Here is a 15,672-nt window from a genome sequence, read left to right as displayed (position 1 = left end):
AATACATATTTTAGTAGTAAAAACGAATGTTTCACCATGTGTTATGTACGAAACGCGATGCTGCTACCTGTTTCTTCTCATCTAGTGCTGCAGAATGACAATTTGTCATGAGTCTTACTCTAGCGAAGCGATTGGAGTAAGTTTCCGTCCTTAAGGGGTCCATACTAGCACTCACTCCCTATTGTAAATTTTAGTTCTTTTATGTATCATGCATCTCCTATACAACGCGTTCTAATCCTTTGTAATTGCCTACTTTTAGGGTATTATCAATTGTTGAACTAGATTGTATGAATGGGGTGCTCTAGCTGATAGACATTGGGGTCCCTACTCCCTCACAGAGTGAGGGAGGGGCTGCTAAAGCTGGGTAGTAGTGTCGGTGGGATTGTTCCTTCTCTTCTATATAGAGCGGAATGATTGGTTTATTGGGGCCATCCAGAAACCACGTGGTCATATTTTTGAAGATTTTTAACCCCCCCCCTCCCCCCATGTGGCTTATCGTGGTCATTTGGCAGACCCCCCCTCCCCCCCCCTATGACCACGTGGTTTTTTTTTCAAGAACAAAAATTAAAAAAAAACCTTATGTAACTAAAACATATGGTTAATCCGATCAATTTTGAAGATGGACAATTTCAATTGATTCAAAATCAAACTAAACCCTGCATGGAAATTATAAATACATGAATTCGAATATTTTGATGATGTTATCATGTTGTTATGTGTATCAGGTATTAGGATATCTAGAACTCGCACACCTTCAATGCATCAGGAGGATACAAATAAATGTCGCGAATATCTTATAAAAATTTCGAGCAAAATTTATAATGGTTTAGAAATTTTCCAAAATATCCATACATTTTAATTTTTTTTTTAATTTTTTTATTAGTGTTTTTTTTTAAATAACTATAAAGTTCATCACTGAATATCCCTATAGATTCCTTAGAGTATTTGGGACCTTCCATAGCTCTGGAGGTACTGGAAATTCTTAAGATATAACCCTCAGCGAAGCATCTGAACGGAACTCCTACAACGAAAAGTTTATCAGAGAATCACAAACTTAATATGTAATCTTAGAGATGCAAATTAAACCTCCTACTGTTGTTTCTTTTGAGTAGCATTCCTGTAGAAATTTCAGTATTGTTTTCAGAATCATCAATATTAAAAATAAATAATTACAAAATATTTTTTTTTAAATTGTTCATTGCTAATTTTGATTTATTCATGAAAATTTTGTATTTTTTCGTTGAACATTTTGATTTCTTTATGGAAAATTCTTATTTCATAATTGCAATTTTTGCTTTTACAAGTGCTAATTCATTATTGTTGTATGTATTATTGTTCTTTAATGGCAATTTCCTATTTTATTATGGAGAATTTCTATTTTTTCTCTATTAAAGATATTTTCAATCCAGAGCTGGCTCATCTCTCAAAATTTCTAATTCTTCATTGAAATTTTATTTTGATATCGACTCGTGGAAGTCAATGATGTCATACTAAAAATATTTTCTCGGTTACTCTGGTGGTTCTTTGGAATAATTTTCCAAGGAACTTCTATTCCACATCTCGAATATGCTTCAGTCAATGGTACTTTTATAAGCGACTCATAGAGGAATGAATGTATTATAGTATTATAATTTTGGAATTCGGATCATTCGATTTATCCAATTAATCAACTTATAAATGATGTATGATATAAAATCCCAGTAGGTCCATTGGGTTGATATGACTTCAATTATTATTTATACAAGCTACTACAGACTTTTTAGGTTATACAAAACGTCCTGAAAGCTCATTTCATCGGATTGGGTATATACCGATGATGAGAATATTGCAAATGTCTTAATTGATCTGGTAGATTCATGAGCTGAACTTGAGAGCATTCTGAAGTACCTTGAGCATCTCGTATTCCTGAATATTAATCACTGGCTTAACGTTCAGGATGACCCATCTTATCTGAGTGTTCAGAATGATTCAAACATTTAAACTTTATTTACATGCTCTTTGAATCGAAATCTTCCCAAGGTTTCGGATATCTGAGTTTTCATGGTCATTCAAATTTGAGTTCCTATATTTTTTCTGTAAAGCCAATATCTAGATGAACAATTTTACTGAAGAATATGGTGGCCTAGCTCTCTTTTGCGATTTTATAGACAATCTAAAACGCTGGGCATATATGACCTATCATTTCTGAAAGGGTTGAGATTTGTTTTGGAATTTAATTTCAATCGTTATTATAACACTATTTTTAACCTAGATTGTTTTAGGAATTGGAGTGTTTTTTTCTGGAACACTGCCACTTTTCTTTTCATATCGCACGAAGCTCCTTAGTTCTAAGACCCTTTTATGAATTTAAAAAGCATTTTATTTAGAATTTCATGTTGATTTTTTAAATGCAAGCTTCTTCATGTCATAACCTTTCTCATGCGCACTAGAACATTTAGGTGCATTATTAATTTTTTCGATCAATTATCCTAATTATTCAATATCATAAAAACTAGGCTTCTTAAGCCTAAATTATTGCCTACATTTGTTGCTTGGATTAATTTTAAATTCCAAGATCTTCTTAATTTTCAAGAATAATTATTCTGGAGTTGCAAGGGAAACTCTTCGGAATATTGATAGGAAATCCTTCGGAGTCTCCCCGGAAAATCTTTAGAATTTCAACGACATTTTTTTCCGAAATTCTGTGGAAGAGTTCCGAAAAATGTTCAGTAGGAATTTTGAATAACTAGAAGAATCCGTGGGAGGATCCGAAATGCATATTTACGATGAAAATTCCAATAAACATCAAATACTTTTTTACAGAATCTCTAAAGATTTTTTTCAAAATCCTGGGCAACTTTAATGAATCTTCAAAGGAAATTCTTCTAAATTTCCAATGGATTTTTTTTTGTTTTCCATAAGAAATTCTTAGAAATTTTCAGCAGTTTTTTTTAATTTCCAAAAGAAATTATTCGGAATATGCCAAAATATTTCCGATGGAAATTCCTAAGATTTTCCAGTAGAAAATCGAAAAAAGTTCATCTGAAACACCAATAATGAATTTCCCGAGGAAATTCCGATGTTTTTACAAGTGGAAATAACGAAAAAAAAATGTACTTTTGTAGTACTTTTAAAGCATTTCCAGTAGGAATTCCTTAAAAAATTAAATCAAAATTTTGAAGATTTTCTGATGTGAAAATTCCTTAAACTTCCTTAAAATTCATTAGAATGTTTTTCCACCGAAAATTATATGTAGACCCAGTTTTAAGGAAAAATTTTCGGAGTTTACACTGGAGATGTTTTGTTTTTTTTTTATTATCAAATTGTAGCAAAATTTCCCAGCAAAATTTTTCAGAGAGAATTGTTCAAAAAAAAATTCTGAATGCCAACACTTTATCAGGATTGTATGAAGTAAAGCCTGTCCACGTTAAATTTCGGACACTGAGACAATGGGTCGTATGAATAAAAAGTAGCAAAACTCAACGCTTGTAGTATCTACTCAAAAATAAAGTCCACAGAGAAAACTACATGTTTGGTATGAATAAAAACATTTTCGAACTTATGGCATATGCTACATTCGAACTTAGCCTTTACTACAGTTTACTACCATTTACTACACGGAGAAACGTCAAAACAAAATAGACCCCATGATGACGATGATGATTTCATCATTTTTTGCGGCTAATCAACAAAAGACATGTCTGTTTTGTTTCTTTTCACTAAATTGGACTTCTATTTTCAAGAACAAGGCCGATTCGCTTCGATTCTTATGAATAATCTCCATTTGAAACATGAGTAGCAACGTCTTGAGCAGACTACAAGAAATCAGTAGTAAACTCTTGTTTTATTCATACCGAATCAGTTGTTTGTAGTATGTTCGAAATATGTAGTGTAGTAAAGTCTCTTTTATTCATACGAACATGTTCCACAAGTGACGTTTACTACTGAAAATGTAGTAAAGTTGAACTTACTACTTTTTATTCATACGACCCAATGTCCAATTGATTTGTAGCCATTTCATCACTTTGACAAGAATGAAAATATGCTCAAAGAATCACATAAAGCGGAGAGATTCAGCTGTCATGTAAATTAATCTTCTCAGTGGTTTGTGAAAATTTTAAAAAATAGCTTTGGATGATGGGTGTCCGAAATTTAACGTGGACAGGCTTTAATGTCAAAGTTTTTAAAGGAAATTTCTTTACTTGATTTTTCCTGAATTTCCACTAGACATTCTTTTCAATTTTTCTTCTTTAGATTTTTCCTTGGATTATTGTGAAAACATGAACATGGATTATTGTGAAATACATTTTTCAAAATTGTGGCTGCAGTCCGCTGATGCAAAAGTGTCGGCAACGTGATGCCAAAAACCATCAGCGGCGGAATTTTTTGAAAAATATTTTTCCATTTTCCTTTCCAATTTTTTTTGTGGAAATTGAGACTGAATCGCAACCTGTTTTGCCTTTCTCGTACAACAAAGTTGTACCAGAAGGCTATAATTTCACTCCAAAAGCCAAATTTTGATAGGAGGCTCAGAAACCCATATTGTTATATACCAATCGACTCAGCTCGAAACTCAGCCTGGGATTTTTTTTGTTAAACGCGTTTCATATAGAAAAAACTTGACCGATTCGAGTGCAACTAGTTTCATTCGACGGAGACACTTTCATAGTTGGACACTATTGTTTTTGTTTGCTTATAACTCATGCGGTTTGAATAATGTTTCTATTTTTCTTTTAACAAATACGCTGTTTACATGGACACTTTAAGTCATTAATCAACTTAGCCATGACGCAATCCATTACTCTCATAATAATTGCTTAAAAATTACTCAATTATTGAGTAATTTATAAGCAGCGTGATAGAGTTGCATCAAATATTTTAACCGCCAAGATGTAGGCAATTAGCACAGCATTTACAACATTAATTCGAATCCAACATATCGAATCGAGAAAGGCATAATCACCACTTGGGGATAAATTTGGGTTTTGCCTTTCTCGTACAACTAAGTTGTACCGAAAGGCTATCATTTCACTCCAAATTCGAACTTTTGATAGAAGTCCCGGAGACCCATAGTGTTATATACCATTCGACTCAGCTCGATGAGCTGAACAAATGTCTGTCTGTCCGTGTGTGCGTGTGTGTGTGTGTATGTGTGCGTGTGTGTGCACAAAATGCCATAAAAAACATTAGCCAAATTTTCACATAGAAACTCTTAACTGATTTTCCTGCAACAAGTTGCATCCGACAGAGACTAAAACGCTGTTGATCACTATTGAATTTCATAATAATTGCAAATTGCAAAAAATAGATAATATTAAAATAGTGATGAGATATAGTGACATAGAACAATAATGTGTAATGAAAATGCCTTGCATCTATGAATATTTTTAAAGTTTATCCGCGGCTTGCTCCCATTAAGAGTTTCATCGTACTATAAAGATGCTCGTGTTGCACGCATTTAGGCGTAACATGCTCTTCGTTCAGTTTCATAGTACTATGAAATTGTCCGAAAGTCAAAATTCGAACATAGGAAATTCGAGAAACTTTTGGCAGCGCCATCTGTCGTCTACTAGTGTAAACTTTCTATCATGAAGACGGTGTCTTTCTATCATAAAGACGGTGTAACTGTTTTGCCTTTCTTGTACATCATTGAGGTGTAAGCGTAAAGGCTACATTTATTACCTTTTTGCGCGAGAAAGGCGCCATCACCGCTAGGTGGATTAATCTGGGTTTTTTTATTTCATTTTTGTATGGATATAGGATCTTAGGCTAAGATGGTCAAATAACGCAGATATGCATCGGCGTTGCGACCGACACACATAGGAGTACGCAGTGTAAAAGCGTAGCCAACCCAAAAGTATGTCAATCATTTTGTCGTCTGTAAGCGCATTCAATAGAAACAGTAAAGTATTTTTTTTGTTTTTATGCTGCTTACATTCATCTAGCAGTGAAATATGACCACTGGTGGCGTCAGTTATTGTTTTTTGATAGTGCACCACTTGGCCCAAGAACGCTGTCTTTGAGAACTACAGCATGCTTGCAACGAGTGGTGCCCACATATGGCTCCGTCAGTGAGTATGACCTTCCTTATGTTAATCTTCATTATTTGATTATTACTTAATAAATTTTCTGAAAAGATTTGTACTTTGTTAGTTTACTTCAACAATATAAATTTGTCATCGAGTCATGTTAAAGTCCCTGGATAATATTTTGTAATATCAAATGGAACTGATCTAATAAATCCGAAATGCAAATCAACCACTATGTTTCTTAATAATCTTAACATCCGGCAAATGCGTATGATTTTATGGATCGGTGTGTTCATCACAGTCTCACTCTTCATTGAAAGCGAAACATAATATATGTGAGGTTTAACACTCAAAACCATGATTTTTTTCTAGCATTTTTAAACAAACTTCATTGAATTAAAATTAAAATAAGTCACGATTGCGTGAAATGTTTTTTATGGAGCTTATTCAGGAAACTCCAATCTTTCCAATGCTGACAATTTTGTTGCTTGGACTGGTTTGGAACCTAATCAAAAGTTTTATTTTGTAAAACATATTATTGTAAAAAGGTAGAATAAAGCTAACAATGAATATCATGATTATGGATAACCTGAAAAAGGTTTCAGATCGAATTATGCTCGAAAAAGTTTTCAATATTATTGATACCTATATTGATTTTCATCTTGAAATTTATTAAAAATCAAGAAATACATGATAAAACGTGAACATGTTTTAATGCACAATTGCGATAAAACTAGCATTGAAATAGTGGTGAAGTTTTGACAGCCAGCATCGCTTACAAGTAACAAATATTGTTTCAAAAATTCCATGGCAAATCAGTATCACTATTTGAGAGTTCAAAAACGAAAAATAATATGGAAATATCTAAAATTTTTGTTTTTGACTTTTGGCCAGGATTTGGGCTGAAATACTCCTCAGTGCGACGCTGGCTTATCGATTTTTCTCGATGCACACCTACGTTTTTTGTATTTTTTACACCGCTATTCACCTGTCATAAGACGAGTTTATACAATCCCATTGAATTCCACCACTTAATTGTATCTTGACAGATACGTATTTCGACCTCAAAAGTAAGGCCGTCTTCAGTGTCTCGTACTTGACTCGACGCTATTGTTATTCACCAAAAGTTTTTCGTGTCAAAAAAACCACGTGGTTCGAGAGCAACACCCCCCTCCCCCCATGTGGCTTATCGTGGTCATTTTCCAAACCCCCCCTCCCCCCATATATGACCACGTGGTTTCTGGACGGCCTTGTACTATATTTGGTTTTACGTAGTTTACGTCGAGCTGTCGTGTCTTGTATACAACCCTAAACATTTTTTTTTGACGTAAACTACGTCTAAGGGGAAGACTCGAATACAGGGTGTAAAATGAAAATTTCAAAATTGGGGTCCGTCACGAAATCATGTAAGATTTGTAACATTAATAGGTAATGGATTTCAAAGATTTATATATCAATCGATTCGCGATTTTCCAGTAGTATTGCAACTATTGATTATCAACGTTAAACTATTGAAAATTTTAGTTCTTTCATGCATCATGCAACCCCTATACAGCGCGTTCCAATCCTTGGTAATTGCCTACTTTTTGGGTATTATCTATTATTGAACTGGGTTGTATGAATGGGGTGGCCCAACCACTAGACTGGAGTCCCTACTCCCTCATTCGCGAAGTCGAAGCAAATTCTGCTCTTCCCTCCTATGGGAAACCCCATTGCTATCTGTCAGAGTTTGAGTGAAACATGGGCGCCATCTCCTCCTCTCTTTTGCTCTACTGTAAAAACCCATAAAGAACTGTCATTGTTTGTGTGAAGAATTTTGCTTCGACTTCGCGAATAGAGTGGGAGGTGCTGCTAAAGCTGGGTAGGGGAAACTGGGGTAATATGCATTCCCGGGGCAAAACAACCCTTTGACGTTTTTGAGGACATTTTCGGCAATTTTTCGAGAGAACTCGCTACAGCACATGTAGTTCGGATCTCGAACTACCAGTCCAGCAGTAAACATTCTTGAAAATATGTCTGAAACACCGCCAAAAGGTCGTTTTGCCCCGGGGGTGCATTTTACCTCAGTTTACCCTAGTGGGATGGTTTCTTCTTTTCTATATAGAGCGAAATAATTGGTTCAGTGTACTCTATATTTGGTTTTACGTAGTTTACATCGAGCGGTCGTATCTTGTATACAACCCCAACATTTTTTTCAACAAATGGGCATAGGAGGGATGGGAACAACTCCGAGCTACTTCGAGCTGCTCAATGGATAGCATTATGGTAACCGTGGCATCAGTGCGTGAAAATGGAGCTCGAGCAAGGCCGAAAGTAAGCCAGTGGCAGCAACAAAATGCAAACCGTAAGTAGTTATCCTGTAGTTCCTTACACATGAAACATGGAGCATGGAACCAAAGTATTTCGGCAAAAATGATGTTTGTTATCTGATTTTCGGCAATTTATTTGCTGATTTTCAGCAACTTTGACAGAAATCTCGGCGAAAAACATGTTTGCTGGGGCACGGCTGTGCGAATCTCCCGGTCCCGGTAAAAAAAATTAAGTGTGCATGCTTTCATGATCACAAGCGAATCCAAAAAGGGGAGAGAATGATTTTCGGTTCATAAAAATTGCAAATAATGCTTGAAATGCTCTATCCTCCAAAGCTTGTGCATGCATTATGTGCACAATTTGTATACAAATGGTTTTATTTTTTGACGTAAACTACGTCTAAGGGGAAAACTGAGATACAGGGTGTAAAATGAGAATTTCAAAATTGGGGACCGTCACGAAATCATGTAAGATTTGTAACATTGATAGGTCCTTTATCTTTCAATGGATTTTAAAGATTCATATATCAATCGATTCGCAAACTCTCCACCAATTTGCCAGTAGTATTGAGTATCAACGCTAAATTATTGAAAATTTTAGTTCTTTCGTGCATCATGCATCTCCTACGCAGCGCGTTCCAACCCTTGGTAATTGCCTACTTTTAGGGTATTATCAATAAGCCATTTTACGAGACAGATTCGATCAGCTGATCGAAATTTTGAGTGAACGGCTCGGTCTTTGTTTTGGTAAATTTGCATGCAAACCATCATCAATTCGTCATCATCATCATCATTTCATTCCATTTTCGCAAATGTTCCTTGTAAAATGTAAATATTAGTGTTTGGTTTCCTGTCATTTGAGTTTTCTATAAAATGGCTTATTGTTGAACTGGGGTGTCTGAATGGGGTGGCCCAGTTGTTAGACAGTGAAGTTCCTACTCTTTCACAGAGTGGGAGATGCTGCTAAAGCTGGCTAGTAGTGTCGGTGGGATAGTTCCTTCTCGTCTATATAGAGCGGAATAATTCGTTCAGTGTAATATATTTGGTTTTACGTAGTTTACGTCGAGCGGTCGTGTCTTGTATACAACCCCAACAATTTTTATGTTCGATATTTGACCGTATAGATTTTTTATAGCTTATATCAGATTTCGATATTTTTAATTTTAGAAACATTATCCGCCATACAAAAAAGTGGAAAATATAGCAAACATCAGATACAATCTGTTAAAAACGGGGGAAGCCCATATGGCATAATGCCATTTGGCATTAAGATATAGATTCTCAAGGGCCAATTGGCATAAAGACCATTTGAAATAACGACCATTTGGCATAATGTGTTGGGTACCTAAATACCATTTGGCATAACGACCATTTGGCATAAAATAGTCAAAATCAAATGAGGACCATGCGGCCAAATGAAATAAAAAAGCATCAAATTCGTTGGTAGGTCGTTTTTAATAATCACGATATTATTGATTAACAAACAAAATTTAACATCAAGACTCGTTTAAAGCAATACTATTCAAACAATAATTTAGAGATACGATATTTAATTAAAGATTATAGAGACTACTTCAACTCGTACGAATTATATACTCAGCACCAGGGTAGAAATATTTCACAGTCAATGCAGTGAAAAACATGGATCTCAGTAAAATCTGCTATCGCCTTCATCGCCGCCGTGGTGAGTGCGACTGGGTGCAGCCGAAAAATCATTTCCAACACCGACTATTCAATTTCGCATTCAGCCACTCACAAGTCGCTCTGACATGCTACTCAGTTCGCGCCTTACCGTATGACTGTGAGTGGCCCATTTAAACGCGTGGTGAATTTTTTCAATTTGCTGGGTGAATGTGTACATTTTGCTGTGGTAAATTTCATCTTCGCGGCGCTGTGGGTGATGTGAGTTCTGTTGTTTACTTTTCTGCCTCTCCGGGAATGTGAGGTTGATTTCAAAGCAGGAAGAAAATAAAAAAAATGATAATAAAAAACATCACCTTCATCCAGTGCTCCCGAATATTTACAACCCTGCTCAGCACCTACAGCAGCTTCTTTCGTGGTTTTTATTATTTTCGGTCAAAAAAAGAAACGATTTGGGTAACGTTGCAATAAAATGAATGTTTCAGAATGTATAGCTAGCTGTAAGTTCACTTGATGTACATCTTGAATTCAACGGTTGACGCGAAGACGTAAATGTAATCGAAGATTTTGTCTTGTGCAAATCGACGCTGACGTTCTCATAGTTATGTGCTAGTCAAACTAGTTAAAAGACAGGCAAAAGTTAAAAATGTCTGACGAGGAAGATTTTCTTGGTTTCGGCGAGGCAGATATAGAGAATTCAATGCCAGAGGTTCTGAAAACGTCAAAATGTAAAGATTTATTAACGAATCGTGGATTTGTGTACCACTCCAACAGAAAACCGGTGAGTTTTTTTTTCGGTTCGTTTATGATTGACGCATGTTACTCTAACCACATTTCTGAAAAAGCAGCATGTGTTACCTTCATCTTGTTAGTATTCAATCATTGTGGTAAAGATAGAATCAGAATCAGGTTAGAATAACATTTTTGAAGGAGCACGAATTAAATACAGTAAATGTGATTACAGGTAAATCATACACACTACTGGGAATGTGAGGAAAGAGACCATTCCAACAAAGAGGAGGGATTGAAGTGCAGATCTCGAAAGGTTACCGTAAAACGCAATGACAGGCACCATATTATCTCTAAGACGGATCATAACCACGAATATGATCCTATTCACGTGCTGGAAGAGAAATATCCAGTTTTCCGCGAGCGGTAATGGCCATCAGCTTTCCTGCGGGTTAGTCTCTGATTTGACGTTTGTAGAGGTAAACTGCACCCACCGTTCCGTGCATTTTGATCAATATGGTATATGGTATAAGAAGGCTTGAATTCATTTCATCAGCACCTTCTTATATGCTACACTAGCAGACCCGACGAACTTCACGAGGTAACCACAAAACTAGTAAAATAAATTCATTTCCTTGCAGTTGAATGGAAAGCAAATTTCGATTAAAGCAGATATTGCCTCACGAAAGGGTAGAACAATACTCGGAATCAATGCACAATTTATCAAGCAAGGTCAAATTCTCGTTCGTACATTGGTTATGTGCGAAAGATTCGACAGGAACACGGCTGAGAACATCATGGAAGAAGTTTTGAAAGCGCTGTCTACATTCGGCGTCGAATTGGCCCAAGTGTATAGTATTACTACTGACAATGGCAGCAACATGCTGAAAGCATCAAAACTTCTTCGGAACTGCCAGGAGCTTAACGATAACATCATGGATGAATATGAGGATATCGATGCCAATCAAAGTTACTTGGATACTGTACAAGACGACATAACGGACATTGATGACGAACTCTCAGAAAGGTAAGTGAATATTTGTAGCGATGGTCTAATATATTTGACTTATTGCTTATACTTGAAAATTTAGCGTAAACTCTTCAACTGATACATCCGATTCCGAGATGCACTGGGACGATGAATTTCAACTGCAAGAGATCCAAGATGAACTTCCAGTAATAGAAAAGGCAAGTCTCATAGGAATAAGGTGCGAGGCACATACAGTACAACTTTCAGTGTTAGATGTTTTGAGAAAGGATTCACTTGCCAAATTCCTGAAGAAAATCCGGAAGCTTGTGAAAATTTTGAGAGCCCAGCCGTATGGCAACTCATTCAAGCTTGACAAATCGAGGAAACTTCCGTTTCTTGATGGTGATACGCGCTGGGGCTCATCTTACTTGATGGTTGATTGTCTTCTACAGCCGCAAGATTTCATCAACAGCTTGCTCTCAGCGGATTTGAAAAAAAACAATATGGTACCTGTTTTTGGAAACGTGTGGACCAATTTGTCGATGCAACCAGACCTCTGTATGTTTTGACTAAACGCATTCAGGAAGAAACGCTCACATGTGGGTCATTCTATTTATATTGGAAAGAATGTTGTCTGGAGCTAGAAGAATCCGCGGAAACCCTTGCGAAAGAATTACTGGAAGCACTAATCCAACATAAACCAATGTGGTTCAACAATGCTGCTTTCTACGCTGTATTATATGTAGATCTCAGGTTGAATGAGTTTGATCCACCTGTTCTCACAGCAGAACAAAAAGAAGAGGCAATTGTAAGTATTGATTGATGCATTGTTGTTCATAGATTTTAAAATATCTAAATACTTTGCAGAAGCTTCTGTTGGCTACATGGCAATCACTACAGGCTATTGGCGGGAAGAAAACAATGCCCGAAGACCTTGATCCATCCAGTCCTTCAACCTCAAAAAGCGCACCTCTGAAACGTTTCCAACAACTTCTTTTAGTGAGCCGTCAGCCGAAGCCATCTGACAAAACTGAAATGGAAAAAAAGATTAGACGTATCTCGCTAGAACCGGCTTTGCCTCTGGATTGTGATGTCATTGAGTGGTGGGAGAAGCACTATAACAAAGATGTGGGCCTTGTTCAGCTTGTTCTCGCACTGTACTGCAACTCCCGTGCACTCAAGCGTAAACTCTTCAACTGATACATCCGATTCCGAGATGCACCATGATCTTTCAACGGTTTGGGGCAAATTTTGTCAAAGTTCCGATTATCTCTTGGATCGTTGTCATTGCAGCAGATTTTGTTCCTGAAAGCTAACAAGGGTATGATTAAAACAGTTTACTTTGATTTTAAATAATCGTGACATGCAAACTGTAGCAGTCGAATGCGATGTCATCTATTTTCGATTTAAATATTAATTTCAATAAATGAATTTGAAAGCCTGATTATTTGGTGTTGCGAGTTTTTACTAATTGAGAAAAAAACTGATGAAATTATATAATATAACACGTTGATGTAAGAGCCCAGCAGAATTGATACGTTTGCGTACCTTTTGGCAGTTTTCCCATGGGACGTACGCAAACGTATCGATTCCACTGAGCTCTGTACTCGGATTTCAATCAGTACAATACAACGCCAACTGCGTCCACCGCGTCTTCGCAAAAAAAAAATCATTTCAGTTTGAACAAAATCAGTTGTTTGTAGTATCTTGATAGAACTTTATTCTTGATGGGATCTTTGTAAACTGAGGAAGCTTTTAACGCATTTTGGTTTTGTTTAACGATGGCCTTTGGATTGAATGAAATATTGAGTTAACCTTACAAGAATTCGATGAAAAATCGTATTTTAAAAGTTGTAGCAAAAGGAATTGACGACATGTATCCGTGTAAAAAGCGACCCCACTTCAGGATTATATTGTGATATTCGGTTCTCCTTGCTGGAGACTGTATTTAAAGTTATGCGATCAAAAGATCGGCAAAGTTTTTACCTTTGTCTGTTGAGCATATCATACTCACTAGTTGATGAATCAACGGCAACTGACGGAAGTTTAAGAAACCGTTTGATAAGATCGTATACTGGGGTCACTTTTTACGCGTGTTTATACGCGGATTTTAGGATTTACGTGGTTTTCGGGAGCCACGCGTTTCTTAAAAGATGTTTGCAATTCACGTCGTTTTTGTACGGTTTTGATTCACGCGGGACAAATCCCCCGCGACAAAAACCGACTTCAGTGTACAATATTGCGTACGGGAGAATCGGCTTACACGATCTTCCAATTTACAAACGTATGGAACATAACGGTACAATATCGGTAACACGTACTGGTACAATGTCACTTCTTTTTCACATTTTCGACGCAAATTTCAGGTTTAAGGTCGCAATCAAAGCCGAGAGTTTATCAATAAAAGCCGAAAAAGAATAAGCGGGTGATGCTAGAATAAATTTCGTTCTATCGCTACCTTATTAGTTGTTCACATTTCGATTCTTGATTGGATTCCCAGTTCTGGCAAGCTTCAAATTAAATTACAATGACAAGACAGTGAGTACCTATACCAATAATATTTGCATAGACTGCTGCGTTTTTACATGATCATCAAAACAAGAAAACACAAGCTTCCTTCAAGCTCATTTTTCACACTTGGTTCTTAGTTCTCAAAACTCATTGAGGACCACAATAAGTATATGCCACTATTTTTCCTCAACTCTTTGTGCCAGCAACACGCATTTCTTGCTGAGTAAAAACACAGTGAGGACACATTGTGGAATAGAATGGAAGAAATGAGTAATAACCACAACACACTCTCTCAGGCAGGCTTGTAAAATGTCATCTGCATGTCATTTGACTAATTTGTTCATCACTTTTTTCAGAAGCCAAATTTACTTCATATTTTTGGATGTACTCATAACGCTTGAGTAGGGCTATATTTTTGTCCCAGGGTACATTGCTCTAAATATAACATCTGAGGCTGGAGAGTGAAAACTTTCCAAAATGTCACGTGTCATTTGACATAATGTCATTTGAATGACATTTTGCCTCCCACGCCCCAGATAACATATTTACAGCAATGTCTTATTAGACAATGTTGTAGGCACATTTAAGGGCTATAAGTTCGACATACCTCAGGAGTCGATTGCCTACTTCTGAACAAGTTCTGGAAAAAATATACAAACGAATGCAAATGACATTTTACAACACTGCTCTCAGGTCAATAATGAGGAGTGCGAGAGAGACACACATTTCATCTACACTGAGGAGTATTCCAGCCCTGGATAAATATGCTTAATAATCTGTACTGATGAAAATGTCAACATTCCATCAAAGTTTTAGGATATTTGGATTTGAAGTTATTGCCTCAATATGGATACAATTGATCCCCCATTAGTCACCCATACAAAAATTTGGCGAAAAAATTCAAAATAAATCTGTTCTCAGGCTTCTATTTTTTGTACATTTGACAGATTTGATGAAGGATTGGCTGGAAAAATTATTTATTGCGTAGATATGGTAGAAAGGGGATCAAGTCTCCCCAAATTTTTAAATTGCATGTGCTGTCGAATTCAATAACAAAAATCGTTCATGTATACCTACAGCAATTCGAAAATCACGCGTGTTTTGAAGGAAAAATATTTAAAAAAATCTGAGCGCACCTCTCTAATTTTATCAAAGCAAGTCATTGGAGAGGGATCAATTTCCCCCAAATATTTTAAAAGTCGACTTTTGACAGCACTCCAAAAAATCGATTGTGTATCAATAACAACAATAATTCAAGGACTGTCATACATCAGTAAAGATAAATACTATATTTCTTAGAGAGTCTGTGTGGAAATCGCGTATGTTTATTTATTTTTGGCTGTGATACATCGAAAATCAGAAAAGGGGATCAAGTCTACCCAGTCTCCCCTACATATACCGTTTCGCGGAAGGTACATATAATTACGCGGTTAATAATTCCTTGATGTAGCGCTTCGCGGTAGTTAGACTCATCTTAATTCTATTTTTTTATCTTTATTAATGA

The 15,672-nt window shown here is 36.3% G+C and overlaps 1 pseudogene; it reads left to right on the top strand.

Moving 5' to 3' along the window:
- The first annotated feature begins 11,322 nt into the window (after window positions 1-11,322).
- On the top strand, window positions 11,323-13,013 carry LOC134210353 (uncharacterized; annotated as a pseudogene).
- The last annotated feature ends 2,659 nt before the right edge of the window (window positions 13,014-15,672 follow it).

Source organism: Armigeres subalbatus, chromosome 2 (assembly GCF_024139115.2).
Source record: "Armigeres subalbatus isolate Guangzhou_Male chromosome 2, GZ_Asu_2, whole genome shotgun sequence".
Classification (NCBI taxonomy): domain Eukaryota; kingdom Metazoa; phylum Arthropoda; class Insecta; order Diptera; family Culicidae; genus Armigeres; species Armigeres subalbatus.
Note: the sequence above shows the minus strand (reverse complement) of the source record. Positions and strands in the feature narration are given on the sequence as shown.